Source organism: Phodopus roborovskii, unplaced genomic scaffold (assembly GCF_943737965.1).
Source record: "Phodopus roborovskii unplaced genomic scaffold, PHOROB, whole genome shotgun sequence".
Lineage (NCBI taxonomy): Eukaryota > Metazoa > Chordata > Mammalia > Rodentia > Cricetidae > Phodopus > Phodopus roborovskii.
The window spans coordinates 33756904-33766970 of record NW_026126517.1 but is presented as its reverse complement, the minus strand read 5'-3'; positions in this window follow the sequence as shown (position 1 = coordinate 33766970).

Sequence of the window (10067 nt, the reverse complement as noted above, 5' to 3'; positions counted from 1 at the left end):
GAAGGGGAGGGGGGAAGATGGAGAAACCGTCTCTGCCGCCTCTACCGCCGCGGCCGCTTCTCTGTTACCCGGGAAATCCCGCCCACTCCCAGCCCGCCCCGCCGAGGGAAGGCTTAACCTCGCTCCACCACGGGATATATTAGCCATCCGTCAAAGCCTTAGCCAATCACCGCGCCGTACAGACCTACACCCGCCTCCTTCCCTCGCTGGGAGGGGAGGGCGAGGCGCTCACCTTCTCCACGCCCCTATTGGCGGGGAGCGTCCCTAACTCAACCCCGCCTATTGGAGACTGATTGCCGAATCCCTCCCCCAGGCTGCAATACTATTGGAGGAAGAAAAGCACCTTGTCACATTTCATTGGAGAGTCCCACATATCCCTCCCCAATACCGCCCCAGCCACAGGCCTAACAAATCGGCTCCCGCCTCCGCCAGTCACCGCATTGGAAGGCTACCTTTGGTTCTCTCACAGCCCAGGAAGGTAAGTAACCAATGTGGGGTAAAAATGTCCGTAAGTGAGGCTGACTCCACCCACCACACTGCTGGGTCAGGCCACGCCCCCAACAATCTGATTGGATTATCTTGGCGCCGGTAGGAGCCGCCATTGGACACGGCGCCGGTCCAGGAAGGAGCCCATTCCGCCCTGCGCGAGGATGCTGAACCTTAGCAGTCCTTTTGTGGAATGTTTACACTGGAGACTGAAGCTCAAGAGTTCCAAGGCCCGAACTGGAGATGCCTTGGAGCTCATCAATCGAAACCCGAGCCTTTAGGATTTGAATAGGAAAAGACAGTAGTATTACCACCATGGAGGACTTACCAAAACAATGACAGAGATTCTTATCCTTCCTACCACTTATTTTATACTTTTCACTGTCTCCTAAATACAGACATTTGGACTGTATTTAGGAGACCCAAATTAATGTCTTAAGCTCTAAGAAAATACACAAACCCAGAGATTACAAGCCAGTCGCTATGGCTGGCTGCATACTGTGACACTCGGACAACTCGAATATGCAGTCCTCAGGGGGCGGAGACAATCCAGCGGAGGCCTTTAAATGTCACCGCCTGGGCAAGCCTCCGGAAGGCGGAGCAACAGGCAAAATGTATTCCCTATTGGCAGGGTAGATCCAGAGACATTTTAGGCCAGGGAAACCGAGATGCAGAAAAGCTCAAACAGACCACGGTATAAATAAACCTTGAGGGTGTATTCATATTCAGAGGATGAGTAAAAAATCCAGTGTGTGTGAGGGGGTGGCCTTGAGAATGGCTGTTCAAAGGGAAGAGACTGTAATCCCAACTATTTGGGAGAATGAGGCAGGAATATTGCTTGAATTTAAGAACTCTAGACTAGCCTCTTTTAAAAGATTGGGGGGGGGGTATCCACAGCCTCCTTGAAAGCCTGAAGCAGAGAAGTTCTTTGAGATACCTAGTTCCTTTCATTTTATTCAATAAGGCATGGGCCCAACGCTGACATTGCTTTGGGGGTGCTTTTGCTGCGCCATGAGGAACAGTTGCTGGGCTAGTCTTCCAGAGCTCTACAGTTAAGGGGAAAAAAAATTCTCCCTAGAGTTAAGTGAATGTTTCCCCAAGTGATTACTGCACGGGGAAATGTTTCGCAAACCCAGTGCTGCCCTCCTGTAATCCTGCGGAGACTGCCATAAATATGCGTTGGCAACAGGTGGGTCTGACTCCTAGGATGGCTCCATGCCGCGAGGCCATAGTGAGTTGTGAACTACAAGTGACCAACAGGTGGGAGCAAACACACCGGTAACCAAGCCAAACCCTGGAACGGGACAGGGCTCTAAAAATAAGAAAATCACTGAGCCAAACCGTCCAGAGGTTGAGAAAGCAGCACTCCAGAATTGACAGATTCCTACCGTAAGATGAACCGCCTCACCCACTAGACTGGATACCTATTATACAGCACTCCCTCCATGGTATCAACAAACACCCCACCCCCGAATCCTTGTCAGAAATAGGCCTTCTAGACTTCTCTAGGACCGCAAGAGACCGGTATCGAAGATCTTGCCTAAGGTTCCATCACTAGGTTGTCATAATCAGATTCCGCCGACTAGGGACCAAGACTGTCTTGCCCAGGGAATTAAGGATGCGACCAATGTTCAAGCTTTCTCAAATTTAAGGAACTCAAGGGGCACGGAGAAAACAGCAACGGTCGACCCGAATTCATTCCCTCCCCTCAACTCGGCAAACCCAGAGCTACACTTTCCAGAGCAACAGCGTCAATTGTAAGACTTCACCTCGAGGGCTAACAGATCTCTAGACTAGGAAGAATCTTTGTGTGCCTCCAAGGCTTTCCCCGCCCCCCTTACTAAGGGCGCGGAGCCTGAGACTTCCGGGCGGGAGGGAAGTAGCAGGAGCTAGGCGGGCCGCAAACATGTGCCCAGCGCGTTCACGAGAAAGGGGGGGGCAGGGAGCAGGAGGACGTCCCCTCCTAGCTTGTCCTAGAAGGGGAAGGCCTATCCAATTCACCAATCAGGAGCAGGGGCGGGGGCTTGTACCTCGCATAAGCCCCAGGAACCCTCCCTCCGCCCTTCGAAGAAAAAAAAATTTAGCAACTTAAAATCCAGTCCGGCCTCCCGATAGGCGGAGCTCTAGAGAATGTCATCCAATCTATACACAAGAAGGGAAAGAAGGGACTTGCATCCAACCAGTGGAAGACAAGAGAAGGCGGAGCCTCTAAGAGAGGCTGAAGTGGGTGGAAGAGGAAATGGCCCCGCCCCTCTCGGGTCCCCTCCAGGCCGGTTGCACAAGCTCCCTGCAGGAGATAGTAAACAGTCTGGGCCAGGCAACAGAGACTGAGATGGCCGCTCACTCTGAAGACTGCCTCTGAGCCGAGCCTCTCCTCCCCTCGCTACACCTCCACAGCTCGCACTTTGCACCGGCGCCCCGCCTCTAGGCCCGCAGCAGCCATCCGGCTGACAAGCGCGCCCCTCCCCTTGCGCTGATGCATTTCCTTTTCCCTATTCCAAGCGTGGAGTCTGTTTTCCCAGTTTCCGACCTTCACTGCCCCTTTCAGGCCACCCCCTCGTGAGCGCGCGCGCATGGATGCCCCCACCCCGTACGCGGCCCTGTGGCACGCAGCGGCACCTCGCGGAAAGAGGGAGCCCAGGCAGTGCACTATGCGGGGAGGGGGAGCAGTCGCCGCCGCCGTGAGGTGGGCGGGGAAGGAGGCAGCTCCATGTTTGCAAGGGGATCAGCTGGGGCCGCGAATCGAATCCGAGTTCCTGGAGCTTTTCGACACTCAGCCAAAGCTCCCCGCCGAATCACAGCCTTTCCGGCTCTGGCGCCGAATACTTGCTAGATTGACACGGTTCAGGAGTTCGGAGACATCGGCAGTTCCCATGGTTAGTGGCCAGAACCTTCCCGCCCCCAGTCTCCTCCTGCAAATACAGCATTGCTCCCGCCCCCAGAGTCCTTAACAACCGCGGGTCCATGGTGGCGCGCCTTCCCAGACCTTGCCGACCGACCCCTTCAAGTTTGGCGACAGAAACAAACCCTCAGGGCGGCTGCTGCATTCCCAGCATGGTTAGCGGAGAAAGACCGCCGGCCCCAGCTTGCTCTAAACTCCAGCGATCGACCAACTCCGGACACCGTGAGCTCGGTGGGCCGGATTCACCAGGCTGCGGCCGCCGCCCCCTGCCGAGCCCGCGCGCCGCAGCCCGGGCCCTGTTCCATTCGCGGTACAGAAATCCTTCTTTTCTTTATGAGATTTTTGTCTTAAAAATATTTTTAAAGCATTACAAGAGCAGTTGGTCTCCGGTCGGCCCACTCCCCAATGCGCTGCCGAGACCTATCAAAACTGACTGCTTAGTGAAATTAACTGGGTGGCGCGGCCGGCGGAAGGTCGACCCCAGGCCAACCCGGCCCCCTCCCCACGGCTCCAGTCCGGCTTGGAAACACACTATGAGCGGGCGGCGCCAAGCGCTCTTCTTCCTGGCCTGCCCCTAGCCTACCTCGGCCGCGGGACTCCGAGCCTCTCGCAGCTAGGTCTTGGGGACCACGGCACCCACACAGCCTTAGGCCAACCAAAGCAAGCAGCCAAGGAACTAGCCCCCCAAAAGACCGAAATTGGGGAGACCAAATTAAAAGCAGCTGTTTAACATACCTTCGGAACCAGGCGAGGAGTCCTGAATGGGAGGGAACGCCCCCCACTAGACATTGGCTATCCTGCGCATACGTCAGCACTCTGGTCCGCCTCCTCCCTCTCCCCGCCCCTTCCCCTTCATTGATCGCCCCTGCCTCCACAGAAATAAAAATAAATAAACTAGCCAGGAGTTGGGAGTTGCATCCGAAGCAGAGGTTCTTACATCTCCCACACTGCCTCTGGAAATTTTTCGAGGACTTCGGATTAGGCCTTTTGGGATTCGGTGTTCCGCAGCGTGGAAGCTAAAGGAGATGCATCTTAACTACCCGGGCCCCAGTTTCCTTCACACACAATCCATTTGTGCTGGATCTCGAGAAACGTTGTAGCAAGCAGACTGCGATCCTACCACCTGGACGCGTCAGATCTCAGAAGCAAAGCAGGGTCCGACCTGGTTAGTACTTGGATTAGAGGCAGGCAGCTACTGGTTGCAACACCTAGGCTTTACTATTTGATTGAACCCTGTGTCCAGCCTACATTGTTAGGTGCCTTTCAGCTATGAAATCTGAAAGCAGAGAAAACTGGCACTTCTCTGAGTATCTGGGGGAGAGGGGGGAGTGGATCAGACATTTCACTATATCTGCTACAGTGTGCAATTGTAAACTGGCTGAGATGTCCATGATATCCTCCAAACACTTCAAATCCAGATAGGTGCTGCGGGAGGTAAGGCAAGGAAGGGTGTGTGTGTGTGTGTGTGTGTGTGTGTGTGTGTGTGTGTGTGTGTACATCCAGTCACTCCAACATGGGGAATTCCGTTTAGCTAGCAGCTGAACACATTCCGAAAGTAGGCTGGACAAAAAGGGTGCCAATAGGCAAGGAGGAAAGCACAAAGGCTGTAATGTGGGTTTACAGGCTTCAGAGCTGTAACTTGGGTCGGGGTATAGATTGGAGAAAGCAAAGGAAAATTATCCTCCTCCTCACCAACCAATCCAGAAAAATTTCCTCACTTTCAACAGCCCTCAGTTGAAGCTCCTTACCTGCCTCATTTGCTATTTATCATTAACTATTTATTCACTAGAGCTGAGCAGAGCCGTGGCACACAATGTGAGCAAGAAACTATTTTTTATTTTCTTTTGCAGACAGGATCTCATGGAGTCCAGACTGATCTCAAACTCTTAGCAGATGACATTAACTTCTCCTACCTCAATGACTCCAAGGACTTGTAAACAGCATTTTTTTTTTTTTTTTTTTTTTTTTTTTTTTTTGTGGTGCTGAAAATCAAACCCAGGACTTGGTGCATGCTAGCCAAGCACTCTTACAAAACTGTGTGCTTGGTACAGCCCAGCCCCCCAAGGAACACTTGTTTTAGAAGTTGTTGAAGAAAGGCAGTCAACTAGGATATCAGGTAGGGTATGAACAGGAAAGGATGCTCTGCCAGTTAGTTGACTTCCAGTAACCTGAATTATAAAAAGAACTTTACCAAGCTTGGTATAATGACAAATGTCTGTCATTGCATCAGTTTGGAGGCAAAGGAAAGACCTTGAATCTAAAGCCAGCTTAGGCTACATAGTAGACCTGGTATCATTTAGAGAGCCATATTTGAGGAAATCTCAAGGAAGAGTAGATAAATGATTCAGTGTAGGTAATAGAAGAGGAACTCAGTGGCCTTCTGTGGTTACTAGAGGAGAGAGAGTTAGCATAGCCAATGATTGGTGGTGTTATACTCAAGTAAATCTCCTCTAGTTTCAGGGCTTTAGTCCCCAGGAAAATAAGGGTGAAAGTGAGTATACAGAGATGGTATCCATGGAGATAATGTAAGGATTCTTCCCTCACTGAGAGTCCATGTGGGAAGCTGTCACTGAGGGAGATGGGGTAGGCAGGAATTAGTACCGATTTGGGAAGGGCAGTGGTCATCCCATCTGGCATATGGGTACAGGAATGTGAGTGGTAACTAGAAAGAACCAAGTAGAAGGGAAAGTCCAGGAGATGAAAACAATGGGTTCAGTATGAGGCCTGACAAAGCCATGGAAATCAATGTTCATTCTTCCTAGGATAAGGATCAACTTTTAGTTGAAGGTAGAAACAAATACTATATTAATGAGTTGAAGCAAAGTGGTACTACAGAGAGAACTAGTCAGAAAGTCCCATTTATGTTGGCTTCCATTTAGTCCATCCTTATCTGTGGGTCTGTCTGTCTCTAAGGAAAGCAATTCTCCTGGTATGAGGATCAATATAATTGTTGCAAATAAGGTTCTGAATCTCAGTGGAGGTCAGAAGCCTAGGCATTTGACTATTATCCTGGATAGCAAGTGGCATACTATAGTTACGTAATTTGTGTGTGCACACATGCACAAGCATACACACATATGCATATGTATGCTGTATGTGACCATAGATGGTTGTGTACACCAGTGCATATTTGAAGGATGTCAAGTGTCCTGCTACCAGCCTCTGCCTTACTCCCTTGAGGCAAGGTCTATCCTGAATCTGGAGCTAGGCTGTTGGCCATCAAGCCCCAGTGATGTTCCTGCCTTCCTGTTCCCTACTGCCCAGCTCTGAATTACAGGTATGCATGAAAAACAAAGCAAAGCAAAAAAAAAAAAAAAAAAAAAAAAAACCACTGGGCTGGGTTTTTTATTTTGAATTCTTTTGTTTTTCAAGACAGGGTTTCTCTGTGTATCCCTGGCTGTCCCGGAACTCACTCTGTAAACAAGGGTAGCCATGAAGTCAAGAGATGTGCCTGTCTCTGACTCCCCAGTGCTGGGATTAAAGGTGTGCACCACTACTTGCCTGACCATACTGAGCTTTTTACATGGGGAATGGAAAGTTTAATTCAAGTCCTCATGCTTGTGCAGCAAATGCTCTTACCCACTGAGCCCTTTCTCCACCTTCATTGTGAAGAAATACTCCTTGGATTGAGCTCTTTGAAAGAACTACTTTATCTAATTCACCATTGCAGTCAAGGGGCCCCAGGAAGGGACCCAATGACTGTTTCAGACTCAGTATTATGTGGACATTATCCAGACTGTACCAAAGATGCTGCCGATTTCTCACTCCCCTAGTAGTGAAGGCACAATTGAATGGATCTGGGTGAGTATCCTTAGAAAAAAACATATCAGGATGTGTTTGTATTAAATACCCTGCAAGTTTTCTGTTAGACATTATCCTTAATTATAGATGAGCATACTTAGAGGCCTCAGCCAGTAGAGGACTTGCCTAAGTCCAAATCCTGAGTTTGTTCACTCTCCCATATACTGTTTTTGCATACATTCAGGCTACCATCCAAGTTGGGGCCTTAAGAGCAAATACCCTGCCTTCTCTCCTAATGCACAAACTTACCTCCCTGATTCTAACAGTACTTTGTCATCATATAGTTTAGAAAAATTGTATTAAAACAAGATTTGCCTCCCAGCCACATACAGACATGAGTCTTCAATTCACAACATATATGTCCAAAACTGTCTCCTTCCATCTACTTCATGGATATGACATGCCCACCTTTTCACAATAAGGAACTAATTCACACACCAGAGTGTCTCTGGCCTATGTTCTCTTCCCGAGTACTGGAATTAAAAGCATCTGCCACCCATGTTTATTTCCATGGGTATAGGAAATTGAACTTGGGTTTCCATTCTTGTGAGGCAAAAACTTGACTATCTGAACTACCCGTCTCTCAAACCCCTACCCTCCCACAACACACCTTTTTTTTTTTTTTTTTTTTTTTTTTTTTGAGGCATTATTTCCACATAGCCCAGGCTGGCCTAGAATTCATAAGGATCCTGCTCAAGCCTCCTAAGTCCTCAGTGCTAGTAATACAAATGTGAGCACTTATAACACAAATATATTTAGCTCTTTTTAACTTTTGAAAAAAATGTGAGCTAGGATCTTTACGAGTAAGTTAGGCGGCACTGGAGAAACTGCTCAGTGGTTAAGAGCACTAACTGTTCTTTCAGAGGACCTGGGTCCAATTCCCAGTACCCACATGGCAGCTTACGACTGTAATTCCAGGTCCAGGGGATCTGATACCCATGGAAAAACACTAATGCACATAAAATTAAAAAAAAAAAAAAAAAGTCAGTTAGGGACTTTACTTCAGTGACTGATGACAGAAGCTCTGACAATTACAGGTGGTCAGCAGCCTCAGCTCAGTCCTATCCAAGAGGAGACTCTTGAGTTCTACCCTAACTCCTAGGGTTTTGTTTTAAGACAAGGTCTCTCATACCCCAGGCTGACCTAGAACTCGTTATATAGGCAAGGATGACCTTGAACTTTTCATCCTTCCACCTATCCCTAGATTCAAGCTAGGAGATAGGGGTGGGGGAGGACCACCCCTCAAAACTATTGATCAGCAAAATCTCAGTTTAACCTCCTTCCAGGGTTGGTTTTTTGGTTTTTCTTTGTTTGTTTTTGTTTTTTCAAGACAGGGTTTCTCTGTGGCTTTGGAAGCTGTCCTGGAACTAGCTCTTGTAGACCAGGCTGGCCTGAAACTCAGAGATCTGCCTGCCTCTGCCCCCCCCCCCTTGCTGGGATTAAAGGCGTGGTATGCCACCACCGTCTGGCCAGGTAGATTATTTAAGGAAATCATTTATCTTAAATTGTTAGGATACAATACTACAGTGGGCTGTAGTAATTTAGGAAATTTTTTAAAAAGTATGTCTAGCGTACAGTCAAGAGTCCTAAACTTTTTTTTTTTTTAATGCAATTTCCCTGGCAATGCAGCCCTCAAAGGGGAGTGGGGGGATGGGAAACAAACACATCTCTAGCTAGCTAGCTTCAGTGGTATATACTACAATATGTCTTACTGGGAAATTAGAATTTCTTGGTGGGTTAAACCAAGAACTCTTTAAAAGAGGTTACTCACTACCTAGAAATGTCTTCATTCACTCAACACTGGCTAACCTAGAGTAACTACATACCTAACTCAGGAAGACAGATATAATAATAATATATTCCCCCAGTTTATCTGTTGTTGTTTTATCGACAGCCAGATAGTGGCTGGTAACTTTTTCTTCCATTCAAATAAAATCGAATTGAAAAGCCCACCTTAAAGAGATAAAGGTAACCCTTATGTGAGTAGACGTGAAAGCAGACTAAGCACTGTCCATATCCTTCAGGCTCCTGCCCAGACAGCCCCTGCCCATATGTACTTAAGTTGGGAAGCAAATGAAGAGATGCAACTAGATGAAACTGCTGACCTTTGCTCTACTCTGTATTTCACTGAACTTGAAGGTTTTAAGACAAAATTCTGCAAGAGCTTTAAAAAAACAACTAGAATCTAATATGGTATACAGGTACAGGGAAGTCAGCCTGGAGTGAGGTAGCTGTCAGTGACTCTAGTCATCAGAGTCCCAGTAACAATGAGGAACATATCAGTTTAAATTGTTCTTTAATTCTTTGGCTCTCAGACACCTGCCATGCCACAGGGAGCAACAGGGTAAGGCAAAAAGAAGGCTGATGAGAATTCAAGGGTACCTCTTTTTTCCTTTCCCTCCTCCTACTTCTTTGGTATTGTTTTATATTTTGAGACAGGGTCTGTCTATGTAATCTTAGCTGTCATGGAACTTGCAATGCAGACCAGGCTGGCCCCAAACTCAGAGATCTATCTGCCTGTCTCTGCCTTCCTGGTGCTAGGATAAAGATGCCTACTACTAAATGAGGTGAGTTGCATACTCTTTTAATCCAAGCATTTGGGAGGCAGGCAGATGGATCTGAGTTCCAGGCCAGCATGGTCTATATAGAGAAACCCTGTCTTAAACAAACAATACCCCAGAAACAAAACCCCTACCACGGGTAGGATTACACTGGCAAAACCTACAAACAGCTGGGTGTGGTGGCAAGTGTGCTGTAATACCAGCTGCATAGGTAGGGTCACTTGAGTCCAGATTTGAGACCAATATAGGTAACATAGTGAGACTTAGTCTAAAAATAAATGGCAAAGTAGCATGTATCTGTGATATTAGTACTCAGA